The following is a 14,033-nucleotide window of genomic DNA, read 5'->3' on the forward strand; positions in this document are numbered from 1 at the left end:
TCATTGGGGCACCATCATTTATGAGCAATCAACCAGTTGTCTCCACCCCTGACGATTGTGTATCAGTGCTTGAGTATCCACGAAGTCCATTCCTGTCCACTCTTTTATGTTGTCAATCCATCTCTTCTTCTGTCTACCTCTTCTTCTCTTCCCCTGTACTGTCCCTTGGAGGATGATCTTGGATAGGCCAGATGATCTTGTTACATGGCCATCCCACTTCAGCTTGTGCTTCTTCATGGTCATCAGGAGGTCTTCATATGACCCAGTGCGTTGGGTGATGATGTTGTGGACCTCTTCATTAGTGAAGTGGTCGAAGTAGGAGATGCCCAGGATTTTACGGAAGTATCTCATCTCTACTACCTGTATTTTCCATTCAAGTTCTGCCGTAAGGGCCCATGTCTCTCACACATACAGAAAAATGGAGATGACCAGCATGCAGCAGTTTTAGTTTGGATTCCAGGGAAATGTTCTTGTTCCTCCAAATTGGCTTTAGCTTTGCCACTGTTGCTGTTGTTTGCACAGTTCTTGCCAGAAATTCTGCCTTTGATCTTTCATCCGTGATGATTGCCCCCAAATACTTGAACTCTTTCACTTATGTGAGCTGATCCAGTCACATTTGTTTGTCACCAGCTTGGTTTTCTCTAGTCTAGTCTAGTCTAATCTGGCACCGATTTCCGTACCATATTTTGTGGAGATTTCATCCAATCATTTCACAAGATTGGCAAATTCATCTTCGCTACCTGCCAGGCCATCAATGTCATTAGCAAACCAAAGATTTGAGATTGTTCACCCCCAATGCTGACTCTGCATGTGTGATCTTCTAGGGCATCAGTCATTATGCGCTCCAAGTAGATGTTGAACAGCGTGGGCAAAATAAGGTAGCCTTTCCAGACTCCAACAGTGGTATGAAACCACTCTCCTATTATGTCATTGACAAGAACTGCACTGCTGGCCTTGGCATACAGTTGTTTAATGGTAAGAATAAGCTTATGACCAACATTGTACTTCTTCATGGCTGCCCAGAGAGCTTCATGCCATTCTCTGTCAAATGCCTTCTTGAAGTCAACAAAACCTTGGTAGATGTCCTGCTGGTGTTGTAAGTACTTCTCATATAGAACACAAAGATTGAAAATCTGTTCTGTAGTACTTTTTCCAGCACGAAAGCCAGCCTGTTCTTCAGCGATGATATTCTCCGCTTGTGGCTTCAATCTCTTCAATATGACTTTCAATATCACTTTGCTGAGATGGCTAATTGAGCTTATGGTCCAGTAATTTTTGACACAATTGTAGGTTGCCTTTCTTTGGCAGAGTGATGATTAGTGACTGTGTCCACCTTGGAGGGCCACTCACTGGTCTGCCGGATCTTATTGCGGATCTTGGTGAGTACATCTATTACTATTTATCCTCTGAATTTCATAAGTTCAGCTGGGATGTTGTCAATACCTGTAGCCTTTCCGTTCTTGAGTGATTTCACAGCTCTCTTCACTTCTTCACACAGTATTGGAAAGTCATCTTCCTTTGTTGAATCTGGGCTGTCTAGGACACTAGGATCTCCATTTGTCTGGTGATTGTATAGATCAAAGCAGTAATTTGTCCACCTATTGATGATGTCCTTTTTTTCTGTAAGACTGTTCCCTTCTTTGTCTTGATTTGCATTAGCTTTGGTCCATCTTTCCTTTATCAGATCTTTTACAATCTGGAAGGCTCATTTGTTATTTTTATTATTGATACACTCTTCAGTTTTAGAGCATTGTTTTTTGATCCATATCTCCTTGGCCACCATTATTCCTTTCTTGATCTTTTTTCCAATCACTCTGTATTTATCAGCTCCCTCAGTGCTGTTCTTGTCTCTCTTGAGTTCTCTTCTAATGTCACATATTTGTAATATTTCATTTGTGACCCATGATTTTGTCGTCTTATGGTGTTTCCCAAGAATGTCCATTCCTGCTTCATTCATTAGTGTTGAAATTGTTGGTCATTGTTCCTACATCTTGCTCTAGAGTAAGCAGCAGAGCAAATTTTCCACTGATCATTGCTTGGAATGACTCTGCAATGCTTTGGTCTCTAAGTCTTTCTAAGTCAAACTTAATTCTGGTGAACTTTAGCCTAATGATTTTCCTTAGCTGCAGCCAAAAGTTTAGCATCACAAGGTCATGATCACTTCCAATATCACCACTGGGGAGCTCCTTGTTTTTAGCTCTGTTGATCCCAGAATGAAATTGGTTTTGCACCATGATGTAGTCGATCTGACTGTGATGTAAACCATCAGTTGCATGCATGCCATGTTAAACTATTATTTGATATCTGCTGTGGTATAAATGCCACGTCGATCAATGTGGTGTTTATACCACAGCAGATATCAAATAATTGTTTCTTAAAGACAGCAGGATTTTCTTCTGGAGGTATAGTTGAGCAGTAATCAGGATACAGTGTGTATTTTGACTATGGAGATGTTGCTGTGTCTTTGTACAGATTGCTCCAATATCTTCCACAGACTGCAGTGTAGCTCATCTGCTTTTGCTTCACTTAAATAATACGGTTCAGTTTATACCATAGGTATGAAAATTGATGATTTTTCTAAATTAGTTTCTGAAAGGGTTTTTGAAGAAAACTAATACTTAGTTTGGAAGAAACAAAAATAGCACTGTATATTTTCAGTTTTTATATAGCACCTAATCACTCTAAATACACAACAGAACAAAATATTAACACATACAAGAGTAATGTATAAAATGAAAAATAAGATCAGCATACACAAAAGTACAGCACTTGTCATTATTTTGTATTTAGTGTTCAGCTTGTTTTCTCCATAATATCTTTTTTGTTGTTTTTGATTGTCAACATTAAAATATACATTATCGTGGTGGAAACTTGGCTCATACATTCCCATTTCAGGAGCAATTTATTTCACAAAATTGATCTGACTGCATTTTCATTAGGAAAAGTTTATTTTAAATGATTGTTTCAGCTGAATTGAGATTTTTTGGCATGCTGCTCCTCTGCACTGCTAGGAAAATATTTACCTCATGAATATGACCTAGGTTATGTGAGTAAGTGCAGTTATCTTTTTTCCCCCACTACATTATATTTTTATTGTGAAGGCCCACACTAGTATTTTAGCACTTTTGTGACAGAATAAACCCGTGTTCACACCTGACACTATTGTAATAATGTTTGTACAAGGTATGCCTTGTGAATATCATTTAAAATTCATAATTTGCTGATCTGTATTGTCCTGGTAAAATGTGTGGCAACAATACACGTGAAGTTAAGATTCCCATATATGGTGGTGGTAACACGTTCCAAACCCCACAGCCCTGCCCAAACAAAAGCTGGCAGAGAGGTTTGTCCTAAACAGAGGAATGTGTGCTTGCCTTAATTTGCATTTAAACAGTAAACAGAGTCATTAGGCAGGGAGGGAAAACAAAGGAAGTTCAAACAAATGAAAAAAACAACAGGGACTATCCTTTCACTTATTTCCACTGAACCTGAAGAGACAAAGGAAGTAGCCATTGGACTCTGGAGGGAGAGGTCCTGATCTAAAGAGTTTGGTCAGTAAAACTACTCTAAGCATGTGGCAAGAAAACTTTGCTTTGAATTTAATGTAGTTTAAGTTAGACACCAGTAAGCGTTTTATCTACAACAGGGTTCAAAGAAAGAACTAGATAAATTCATGGAGGATAGGTCCACAAATGGCTATGAGCCAGGATGGGCAGTGATGGTGTCCCTAGCCTCTGATAGCCAGAAGCTGGGAATGGGTGACAGGATGGCTCACTTGATGATTACCTATTCTGGTCATTCCCTTCAGGCATCTGGCATTGGCCACTGTTGAAAGACAGGATACTGGGTTAGATGGACCTTTGATCTGACCCAGTATGGCTGTTCTCATGTTCTTACATTCTTATCCTTATTGTTCTTGTAACCATTTCTGACTTTTATGCCAAATTACTTGTACTCACTTAAAATCTCTTTGTAGTTAAACTTGTTTTATCTAATCCAGTGTGTTCAAATTAAAGTGTCTGGGTAACGCCATTTGGGGTATCAAGTTGTAACCATATTATTCCCTTAAAGAAATAATGGACTCAATATATGTGTACTGTCCAGAGAAGAGTGGATAGTACAGGATATGTAGTTATTGACCAGCATACTCTGAGAGGCCCTCTGAAGCTGAAACAGACTATCTATGTTTGTAGTGGAAGTATTATCACAATTTCAGCAGTCTTACTGAAATGCAAAATAACGATGTAACTCAAAAGCTCTGGGTCAGTCCAAATATTGAGTGTCTTAAAACATCCTCATTCTAGTGCTATGTAATGGTTACTATAACAAAATGAGAAAATTGTATTGTTGTTTTATTAGAAATTGCATTTAAATGCAGAATTTTTTTACAAATATTAATTCTAACAAAGAATATGGTGATTTCTGAGTCTGCCTAATCTTGGAAATTCTGAGGCCACTGTTTAATCATTTTGTTTTGCACTTATGTGACTGGATATAACTGCTAAATGGTTCAAGAGATGAACATTCAGCAGAGTTTTGTTGCCTGCTATCTTATAAGAGAGACAGGCATAGAATAACACAGAGAAGGCATTTTGACCAAAATGCATTTTATTATTTATTCACTTGGAGTGAAATTCACCTCTTCTTTTATGATTCCCAAACAAATTATCTTTTATGCAGGGCACTAGTGGGGGACAGAATTGACCCACACAGCCAGGTTACAGCAGAGACAGTCCAAGGTTGCTCCTCCAGCCTGTGGGCTTTGGACCTTTGGGTCTACATGAGTGGAGATCACATGGCCCAAGTCCAAGCTATTCAGCTGGCACAGTGAACCTCTCTGTGGAACACAGTAAGAAGAGAGACAGGGTGGTTCTGATTGCAGTCTCACTGTGGGGGACTAAATAGAGTGGAAGGCTTTGCACTGCTAGGTAGAATCATAGAATCATAGAATCATAGAATATCAGAGTTGGAAGGGACCTCAAGAGGTCATCTAGTCCAACCCCCTGCTCAAAGCAGGACCAATTCCCAGCTAAATCATCCCAGCCAGGGCTTTGTCAAGCCGGGCCTTAAAAACCTCCAAGGAAGGAGACTCCACCACCTCCCTAGGTAACGCATTCCAGTGTTTCACCACCCTCCTAGTGAAATAGTTTTTCCTGATATCCAACCTGGACCTCCCCCACTGCAACTTGAGACCATTGCTCCTTGTTCTGTCATCTGCCACCACTGAGAACAGCCGAGCTCCATCCTCTTTGGAACCCCCCTTCAGGTAGTTGAAGGCTGCTATCAAATCCCCCCTCATTCTTCTCTTCTGGAGACTAAACAATCCCAGTTCTCTCAGCCTCTCCTCATAAGTCATGTGCTCCAGACCCCTAATCATTTTTGTTGCCCTCCGCTGGACTCTTTCCAATTTTTCCACATCCTTCTTGTAGTGTGGGGCCCAAAACTGGACACAGTATTCCAGATGAGGCCTCACCAATGTCGAATAAAGGGGAACGATCACGTTCCTCGATCTGCTGGCAATGCCCCTACTTATACAGCCCAAAATGCCGTTAGCCTTCTTGGCAACAAGAGCACACTGTTGACTCATATCCAGCTTCTCGTCCACTGTGACCCCTAGGTCCTTTTCAGCAGAACTGCTACCTAGCCATTCGGTCCCTAGTCTGTAGCAGTGCATGGGATTCTTCCGTCCTAAGTGCAGGACTCTGCACTTGTCCTTGTTGAACCTCATCAGGTTTTTTTCTGCCCAATCCTCTAATTTGTCTAGGTCCCTCTGTATCCGATCCCTACCCTCTAGTGTATCTACCACGCCTCCTAGTTTAGTGTCATCTGCAAACTTGCTGAGAGTGCAGTCCACACCATCCTCCAGATCATTAATAAAGATATTAAACAAAACCGGCCCCAGGACCGACCCTTGGGGCACTCCACTTGAAACCGGCTGCCAACTAGACATGGAGCCATTGATCACTACCCATTGAGCCCGACGATCTAGCCAGCTTTCTATCCACCTTACAGTCCATTCATCCAGCCCATACTTCTTTAACTTGGTGGCAAGAATACTGTGGGAGACCGTATCAAAAGCTTTGCTAAAGTCAAGAAATAACACATCCACTGCTTTCCCCTCATCCACAGAGCCAGTTATCTCATCATAGGTAAATTGTACATGGATGCACAGTGTGGTGCCAATACCCTTATTCCATTTAAATGGGTCTTTATCCTACACTAGGATAAATTAGCACTAGATAGATGTAGAAACCCCCAAACCCACCTATTATGCTGTAACGGGTCAAGCTGAATTTCATTAACAAGCACTTGGAAAACCAGCCACTTGTGCCTATAAATATAGGTTTAAATTATCTGGTGTGAGCCTGCTGCACTGTTGCATAACGCATGATTCCTAACTACTTATACTATGACTAAACTGCACAATGCCCCATTAGTAATTTTCAAGTTCATGCTAAAGCAAACTCTAAAAGCATTGCAATCATCCAGTGTTACTTAGGCTAATTCATTTCTGTGCTGCATGTTTATAATATGCTTACATTTTCTGTCAATAGTGATTGAAAGCTAAACTGTATGTATTTAGAATGATTCCTGTGTATTGAGCCAGTTACAAGCTATGCTCAGTGCAAGCCTGGAGGAAGTAAAAAGGTGGCTTAAACCACCTTAACATTCCCAAAATCCTGGGGTTACCAGATATTGACCTAGTCCCTAGTGCAAGAAAAAACCGTCTTCAAGCTGCTATATCTTCTGGCAGCTGTGAACACTTCCAAGGCCTGTGTCACTGGCAGAGAATCAGCCAGTTGGGGGTGAGGGATAGCTCAGTGGCTTGAGCATTGGCCTGCTAATAAACCCAGGGTTGTGAGTTCAATCCTTGAGGGGGCCACTTAGGGAACTGGGATAAAAATCTGTCTGGGGATTGGTCCTGCTTTGAGCAGGGGGGTGGACTAAATAACCTGAGATCCCTTCCAGCTTTATGATTCTATAAGTGGTACCATATTTGAGCCCTGGGAACTGGGAGAGTATGATAGCTTTACCACACCTTTTCATCACAAAGCAGGCCAGAAGCCAAAGAATCAAGGTAATTGGTTGTGTACTGTAATTATGTTGTTAAATATTGACATGTTTTGTCAATAGTATGTTGCATTGATTTAATTTGTAGATGTGTTTATTAACTTCCCTTTAGCCCAATCTTCCATACTGTATGCAATTTGACAATTGACCTTAACCATTCCAAGAGTAAATTTACTAGAAGTATACAGCCAATATAAAAATGTCATGGTGGCAATATTTATAAAAATACTGTATGTATAATTCTTTCACTAATTTATTTAATTGTATATCCTGGAATCGTAGTGCTATGTTTGGAAGGGGTTCCATGTTTTGTAGTTATGTTAGAGCTTGACTATACTTGAAAATTAATCCAGAATCAGGTAAAGTGTGAATTTAAAGCTGATTAACTATTCCTGATTAACTCCATATGTGGATGCTGTTGTTCTGAATTAAGTACCTTATTCTGAATTAAGATATGGAGTTAATCAGGAATAGTTAATCGGCTTTAAATTCACACCCTATCTTAGGGTACATCTACACTACAGCGGGGAGTCGATTTAAGATACGCAAATTCAGCTACGTGAATAGCGTAGCTGAATTCGACGTATTACAGCCGACTTACCCCGTTGTGAGGACGGCGGCAAAATCGACTTCTGCCGCTTTTTGTCGGCGGCGCTTACTACCACCTCCGCTGGTGGAGTTAGAGCGCCGATTCGGGGATCGATTGTCGCGTCCCGACGGGACGCGATAAATCGATCCCCGAGAGGTCGATTTCTACCCGCCGATTCAGGCGGGTAGTATAGACCAGGCCTCATTATTCTGAATTAAACAGGAATAACTATTCCAGAGTAACATGTAGAAAAGGGCTTACAATTGTTTAGGGTTTTATCTAATTTTACCTCATTGGCCAATTGAAAATGTGGGGTTTTTTTGTTTTTTTTTTTTGTTGGTTTTTTTTTTTTTTTTGGTCACTAAAGCAAGCCTTTATCACTCTGAATATACACAGGGAGCATATCTTTTGAATACCATGATGCATTTTTACAGTCACTTTTCAATGAAGAACTCCACTTGAATGTGGCTCCATGAAACTGCAATTTGGTTTATGCTACTGACCTTAGAATTTTTTCCTCCCCTTGATTTTTTTAACGTATCTATGTGTGACCATAGTTACTGGAGGGACCACGCTGAGATTGCTCAATCTGGGCAAACTGCAAAGAATGAGGAAGACAATCCCCAAATCTGGTGGTTTATTCTAATAATTAAATAAACCTAGCCAGCTACAAAACGACTTCTACAATACCTTACTGGTTAACCAGAAGCTAAAAATACAGTTCTTTTTAAAGCAATCCAGCCCTGGGCTCCCACCCAGACAGCCAAGTCAGATATGGTCAGGATTACTTAAAATCTTATTCACCATATATAAAGTTCTACCAATCACAAGAGATTGGATACATTACCCACCAGGTCAATGAATATTTCAAATCTTACTCAAATATATGCTTACAGCCAATTCTTATTTAACTAATCTAAGATTTATTTAAAAAAGAAAAGAAAGCAAGTACTATGGTTAAAAGATCATTATACATACAGATGTGAATAATGTTCTTAGGTCACTTTCATAGCAGAGATGGTGAGCTGCTGAGCTGCAAAAAGTTCTTCCAGGATCAATTCTAAAGGTTATAGTCTAATAGGCATTCCATGTTCAGAATCTGTTTAAATCCTTCCATGAGAAATTGCAGGGTAATCCAAAATGGAGCTAGAGTCCTGTCTTGCAATTTAAACTTCCCTTGACCAAAGTTAAGCAGATCTGAGATGACTGGATCAGGCCCTAGAGTTCTTTTATAGCTGTCTGCCAGGCTATGATAGCCTCTTGACACAGATACAGTGGGCATTCCTTGGGTGAAGAATAGGTAATATATAATTGGTGCTTTGAAGTCAATTCTTATTTCCTATGTATACACAGGTAATTGGTTGCATTGATTAGCATAAGGCAATTTACCATTCAAAGGTTCACAGGTAGTTTACTACAAACTTCAAAGAGAAACAAAAACAATGATATTATTACACCACAAATTTCATCTAATTGCTAATATTCCCTTTTGATCGCTGAATCAATAGAACATAGGAACAGACAGGAAAAGAAATTTATCCTCTTACCAGCTAATGAGATCACATTGTGAAGCTTCTAAGAGATATAGGTAAACACAAATGTAATTAGTATTTACTTCTAATTCTCTGACCATACAGACTTACATTTCAGACATTCTGGTCTATTTAACATGACTTTATTAGCTATTTACAAGAGATGGCCCTGTTTACCATTTCAATACTTCCCTAATATGTTCTGGAGCAGTGTCACAGTATGTATTTATTTATTGATGTACCATTATAAATACAGTAGCGAGCCTGGAATAATAAATCTTTGAAGGGCTATGCGCACTTCAGTTTTGCCACTCAAAATCTTTCCTAAAATACATCAAATGTTCAACTATTAATTATTACAGTTATGCTTGTCAAGGTTATCTAAATTTGACCTTATTTTACCAAGAACCAGTCTTCACTAGCTAGGAAGTTGGTTATGAACAATAAAATGTTTAAATATCCTGTCCATCATATATTACACTTAAAATTCTCAAAATATTCCTGCTTCAGTATTTATACTGAAACTACAATTACGCTATGAAAATTTCATAATGTTGAACAAAACTGCCATATGTTTAAAATAATATTAAATGACATATTTAAAATGCCTTATTTTTGTATGATAATTGGATAATTGTTACTTTAATTTCAGGCTTTGTGCCAATGAGAAAATTAATCTGTGCACTGCAGAAATTAGTTTTTTTTTTTTTTCCCAACAAATTATTTCAGACAGTAACTGAGCTTAGAAATGAATGGAAGTTACTTAATCGCTTGGCTAAAGGCAACTTGCTTTCAATGAGTATAACGGCATCCTTACTATAAGCAAAGATATGTGTGATGTTAACAGGATGAGACAAAATATTTAGAGCTGTGCTCATACATTGTAAAAGAATATGCTTTATTAAGATGAAATGCGATAAATGTCTCTACTACATTGGATTCCAAAGGAAGTAACAGTGGTGATGCTGTCTATGGTAAGTGTTTCCTATAGTATATGTTACCAATGAAAACAATTGTAGGAACTCTGTCTAGAACTAAATATCCAAAACTGCACGATGAGTTTGGATCCTCCATACCCAAATATGAATGCTCCTTTCCTTTACATTTAAATCTCTTTCCCATGGGTATCACTGTTGGGATAAGTGATGAATTCAGTTTTTATAAAGGAATTCTGCTGGCTGTTCAAGCACATTGGAGCAATATTGGCTCTCAGTTAAAAAAGAGTTTAACTCCCTTAGAACTTTTAACTCAGGCTACTCTAGTCTATAATGAGAAAAGGATTTGAAGTATAGATTGAAAATCTAAAGGACTCCACTTCAGCTGGTTTAGGTTTTGGTGCTAGAAGTGAAAAGAAAAGTGCCTTATAAAGAATAGATTGGTGACACTTATTGCTGGTTGGGAAATATTTGATGAAATTTTTTTCTAAAAATGCATTTCTCAGGTGCAGGATGGAATTTCTGGTCACAAGCAGAGAGAGTAAGGGATAACCCCCATTAGCCAATAGCCTGGTAGTTGGGGCATTCAGCTGGGATGAGGCAAACCCAGGGTCAAGTCCCTGCTCCAAATCCGGAAGAGTAGAGAGCAGTCGCCCCCATCCCAGGTGAGTGCCCTAATGACAAGGCAATTGGCTATTTTGGAATGATGTTGGTCAGTGTCTCCCTCCCTCCTTTGCAGGTAAATGCTCCAACCACTAAGTTATTGGGTATTCACCGGTGGGTGTCTGTCTCCCTCCTTCCCTTCCTCTCTCTCCAATGTGGAATGAAACCAAATGTTGAAACCTTGAAATTTTTCATGAAACAATTCTTGTTTTCTAACCAGCCCTAGTTACAATATCCAAGCAATCAGATAGCCACAGTGAAACATCCAACAAAATTATGTCAGAATGAATCTGGAAAGTTTTAATCCTTTTTCTCTCTTTTGACTGCTGAATGTTGCCTTTTCTAAGTGTTGCCTCAGGCCATCAGTCAACGTTTTCCTACTCACTATCCCTGCTCTACTGCATGAAACACATGCTTCTGGGTGGGAAGGAGTTGGGGCCAATGGGAACACAGGAGAGCCTCAGTCCCTAATACATGACCCCTGATGAGGCATGGTGGGGTGTAAGGCCTACAAGGTTTTCCTGTGCAGGGAATCATCTGGTTTTTAATTATGATGCCATACAACAAGGATGGTACTGTGTCGGGCATGTTTATTTTTCTAACCTTTGTGTCTTCATTTCCTCTTGTCTTTATATAATATTTGTTTTAGTCAGTAGCTAGGTAAAAATATTGGTGTTTATTATTTGCATTAGCACTTAGAGTCCCCACTCAGAGACCAGGGCCTTCATGTGGTAGGCACTATACAAACACATAGTTATATTGACTGTAACTTTAAGAAACAGTATGAAGTTGACTGTCTTGGTTTTAAAATTATTATAATTTCTAGAGAAATATCATTTGGATCAATTTTTTGCTCTAAATTTTTTAAATTAAAATTAACTTTGTATAGGATATAGGCAGCATTTTGTGATCTTTTGCAACAGCATGTAATTCTCTCTAATCCTAAATTGTGCATGTGGATCAAGGCTATGGCTACATAAAATAAGCTCCATTAATTTCAAGTTACATTAGGAACACAGGAGTGAAAAAAATCAATGTATGATAAATGAAAAAAAGGCAAAATTAGAAGTAATTTTATTTGCAGTTTTCTCATGGATTTTTATCACTAGGAAACGAAGAAAGTATTAAAACACTAAGCACCTAAAAGAAAAGGTTTTCTTACTTGGGGACTGAGATCATCTGGTTCAAATATTCCATTTCGGCTCTTTTGGTTTCATCAGTTCTTATATTTGGTAATTTCTAGGATGGACACTAGTAACATTTAAGATAAGGCATGCTCCTGTAAACCTGTACTCACATGAATAGCCTCATTCCAGCCAATGGAACCCATATGGGCGTGGGGCCCATAGTCATTTTCTTTAACCAAATTATATTGAAGTAATTTTTGATTAGATGTTTATTAAGTGTCTGGGTGAATGTGGGTCTAAGAGACCAATTCATGCACCAGGAGGGTGGGTCAGATCTAATTAAAGATGAAGCCCATGTGTAGGGTTACCAGATGTCCCATTTTTAACAGGACAGTCCCGTATTTAAGCCCTCCTGCAAGTGTCCTGAATTTTTCTTAAAAATGGACAAATTGTCCCATATTTTATGTCTCCCCCACCATCAGTACTGGCAGGTCCTGCTGCTGGCCGGATCCCTGCTCACCAGCCGCCCGCCTACCAGCTGTGAGTGGAAGGTCAAGTGGCTGATGATGGGGGTGGGTGTTCAAGGCTGGTGGTGGGGCAAAGCTAGTGCTGTCTACACCAGGGGTTAGGAAGGCTTAATTATGTAGCTCAGGGGTGTGGGTTTTTCCTCACACTTATGTGACATAGCTGGGTTGATCTAGCTTTTTAGTATAGACCTGGCCTAAAATAACTAATTGATCAAAAGCAGTTAGAGAGAGGAGAGTTAACACCTTCACTTAACTGAAACCAAGGACTGAATTAGGGAATAACCAACACGTTCATCAAACATATTCTAACTGGTGCGGGAGGTATTTTGTAGTAATGCAATATATGATTTGTAAGAGATTCTTTTTTATATATTTTGCTTTTATTTTTAGGAGTACTGTATAGCTTTAGCTTTCCAAAATGAATACTGGGAAAGCTTTTTTTTATTTTTAATAGACCCGACTCTGCTCTCGTGCTGGTATAGATGTGGAATAAATCCATTGAAGACAGTGGAGTTACACTGGTGTAAAATGTTTCTGACCAGAGGGCTCAGGCTGTATCTTTTACTCCTTTTCATACATTACTCTGTTCTCTTACATTTCCTTTCTCCCTAAAACCAAGCTTAACCTGAGCAGACAAAATAGAAGTTTTTTCGGGTGATTTTTTTTTCGTCTGGAAAAATGTCTCATTTGAATACGAAATTATACTAAAGCACGTTGACTACTGTAACTAAATAAAGCCAGGGAGCAGTAAGAAATAATTACCATCACTAACAAGTGTAGAAGTAAAATAAACAAACCATTATCTTCCACTCCTTAAATTATCTGGGTGTTTTTGTCTCATTTAGATGCTTGTTATAAACAGAGCTATAGAAAGCTTTCTAATAATAGGACAAGGATATAAGCCACTGTTCTAAAATAACAATAGCAACAAATTAGGTTCCTTGTTTTATCTTGTTAATGTATTCATCACTTTTCCTGAATCGTGATTACTTTAATGAACCTCTTACCCATAATTACCATAAAAAGCTATGCAGGGCTGTCGTCTTCTCATGGGAAAGGCTTTGGAGAATATAGGTTGTTCAGAATGTGGACATTTTGGGTATTTATAACTATCACATTTCATAGGCAATAACTTTCAAAGATATTCAGGCACAACATATGTCAAACTTTAGGTAAAGGGAATGCTCATCTGAAAGTCCTCAAATACTCTTCAGTTTCATGTACTCAGGCAAACTCCTCTAATTTGTAATACTATCCACTCTGCAGGTGTCACATAAAGACAGGTAGTTGGAGAGGAAACGTGATCACTTTTGTAGAGGGAATGAGGATGAAACCAGGCACTGGAAACACTTTAAACCTTTATGTGGGGGACCCGACCACATTATCTAGGCCTAACAGGTTCTCTAAGCCTTCTCCTACCTTCCTGGTTTCCCCCCTTTCTGGGCTCACCAGCCTCCCAATTCCCTCCTCTCAGGGAGTAACTGTGGACTAGCCTTTAAGACACCTCCTTGCTCCCAGGGAAGGACTGCAGCCTACTTCCCTGTAGCCCTTTCATGTTGCCCGCTCCTGAGCTTTATACAGGCCCCTCC

Source organism: Trachemys scripta, chromosome 1 (assembly GCF_013100865.1).
Source record: "Trachemys scripta elegans isolate TJP31775 chromosome 1, CAS_Tse_1.0, whole genome shotgun sequence".
Taxonomy (NCBI): Eukaryota; Metazoa; Chordata; order Testudines; family Emydidae; genus Trachemys; species Trachemys scripta.